The sequence below is a fragment of the Halictus rubicundus genome, unplaced genomic scaffold, assembly GCF_050948215.1.
Source record: "Halictus rubicundus isolate RS-2024b unplaced genomic scaffold, iyHalRubi1_principal scaffold0560, whole genome shotgun sequence".
Taxonomy (NCBI): Eukaryota; Metazoa; Arthropoda; class Insecta; order Hymenoptera; family Halictidae; genus Halictus; species Halictus rubicundus.
In genome coordinates this window covers 102,501-105,000 of record NW_027489101.1, presented here as the reverse complement: position 1 = coordinate 105,000, position 2,500 = coordinate 102,501, and the positions used below count along the sequence as shown (strand labels likewise).

The following is a 2,500-nucleotide window of genomic DNA, read 5'->3' as shown; positions in this document are numbered from 1 at the left end:
GTGTATACTATAATATACGCCATTGGTCTGCCTGTGTGTAGGCTCTCGACAATTATAATGGACAATTACGGTCGCAAGAACAGGGATGTAAGCGTCGATTCGAATCCACATATCGCGCTTCCTCGGTCTTCGCCTGTGGTGTCCGAGATACGTCCATTGGAAACGGTGGTGTTGTCTCTCCTCTAGAGAAAGAGAGGACAACAACAGGGTACCTGTGGAAAACTTGCGGTGAACGCGTTGTGTTCTGTCACGAACGTCGAGGAATAGGATGAGAGAAGGACCGGCTGTGAAGCTCGCTTTTAAAGCTGCGTGAGTCTGACACCCTACTCTGTGTGGCGATAGCGCACACACGAGCGTGGGACGAATGACCGCTGCCAGAGCCGGCTGTGAGTCCCGCTCTATTTATCGAGTTCGCGTATGACATAGAGCACAAAACGTCGCCGCATGCGTGTTCGTTGACGAACACGTATATTCGAGAGGACCGGCTGCGTAGCTCGCGTAAAGCTGTGTGCGATTCTGACACTCTACTCTCTGTGTGGCGATAATACAGTGCACAAGAGCTTGGGACGAACGATCGCGCACGGCCAGAGCCGGCTGTGAAGTCCGCTAGTATCGAATAATCTTTCTCCGTGCACAATTGGAAATGTGTTTCGAGAGGACCGGCTGCGTAGCTCGCGTAAAGCTGTGTGCGATTCTGACACTCTACTCTCTGTGTGGCGATAATACAGTGCACAAGAGCTTGGGACGAACGATCGCGCACGGCCAGAGCCGGCTGTGAAGTCCGCTAGTATCGAATAATCGTTCTCCGTGCACAATTGGAAATGTGTTTCGAGAGGACCGGCTGCGTAGCTCGCGTAAAGCTGTGTGCGATTCTGACACTCTACTCTCTGTGTGGCGATAATACAGTGCACAAGAGCTTGGGACGAACGATCGCGCACGGCCAGAGCCGGCTGTGAAGTCCGTTAGTTATCGAGTTCATTCTCCAATAAGAGAGAGGAGGAGGAGAAGTGTCGGGATCCAGTATCGGGTTGTCTATGATCCCCGTCGTTTTCTGAATTCTCCTCCTGTGTTTTCCACTTTAAAGGTTTTTCAATGTATTTTCCGCCCGGCCGTCGGATACGTGTGCGCATTGCAATCGCGTACTCGCGACGGTTTCCGTTTCTACGGACGATCGTGTGTCGTCCTTAAAAACGACGCCTGAATCTCCTTCGCGCGCTGGTTGGAGCTTTCAGGTATCGGCGTTCTTATGAACCGCAGAACAAGAGACATAATTATATATTGATTATAAATCAAATTATACGATTACCCTGAACGGTGGATCACTTGGCTCGTGGGTCGATGAAGAACGCAGCTAATTGCGCGTCAACGTGTGAACTGCAGGACACATGAACATCGACATTTCGAACGCACATTGCGGTCCACGGATACAATTCCTGGACCACGCCTGGCTGAGGGTCGTTTACGTAACCAAATACTGCTTGCGTTGCTCTTGTAAGTCCCCGCCGTCGCTTACCTCTCCATGTCGAATTTTGTGGAGGGCGCAAAGAGCGTTTCTGAGTCGGGTTGCAAAGATGCTACGTACGAGCGAACGATGGACGTTTCGTCGGCGTTTGACGCGGTTCTGTGAAAATTGCAAATTTTACATTGCGTCTAACGGTCTTCGTGAGAAGAAGGAAATAGGAATGGGTATCGCATTCGGACTTGCGTGAGTGTTTTGCGGCGTCGTGAGTCGTATTTTCAATACGACCGCCCGTGAACACCGCTCCGACGATCGAAATCTCTCTCTCCTCTCTCTCTGGAACGATTCGCATTGCGGAAGAAGCGTTTCACTCTCGAACATTTTACGCGCTCCCGACGTCGTCTGAAATGATGCGTATACGAAAGGTATAAGAGTCTCAAGAGACTACAGTGAATGGACACAAATAAAGAAAGAGATACCGGACACCCGTGTAAAATCTGTGTGCGCAACTGTGGCGTGCAACGTAAGCCCCAGGGAGATATATAAAATAAAATACGTCTGTGCGTGGATGTGTCTCTCTACACATAATTGCGGCGGAGGGTCGTCGTTGCCAGCGACTTCGACAAACATATTCTTAGAGTTCGCGAGACAGTGGTCTCTCGTTCTACGAACGCTTTGATGACTGATGGACATAGCAACATTTGGCATTGTGCGGGATGCGCACGCGTACTTGTATCGGGTCGAATAATTTCCCCGTCGTCGCGTGTCCTCGCTAATCCGTTGCGGATTCCATCGCCACGTTCGTTGAATTGAATGACGACCGAGATCTCGTGTCTCTTTGGTTTGATCGATGATATCGCGTCGTGCAGCGTTTCTGTACCCCCGTGTGTCTAGTGTAGTAGAGAAACCCCACCGGGTGTTGAAAATATATATACTCCTCTATGGAGTGGCTTTCGAACATCGTTGTCACCACAACGTGTTGTCACGCAGAGCACGAGAAGGTGAAGGTGAAAACAAACCTTTGTCGGTCGCCCCATGTCT

General features: G+C 50.4%; 1 non-coding gene across 1 annotated transcript; it reads left to right on the top strand.

The window, feature by feature from the left end:
- Positions 1-1,303: 1,303 nt before the first annotated feature.
- On the top strand, positions 1,304-1,458 carry LOC143364447 (5.8S ribosomal RNA). Its single transcript, XR_013084127.1, has one exon. It is a non-coding gene; the product is annotated as a 5.8S ribosomal RNA (ribosomal RNA).
- The last annotated feature ends 1,042 nt before the right edge of the window (positions 1,459-2,500 follow it).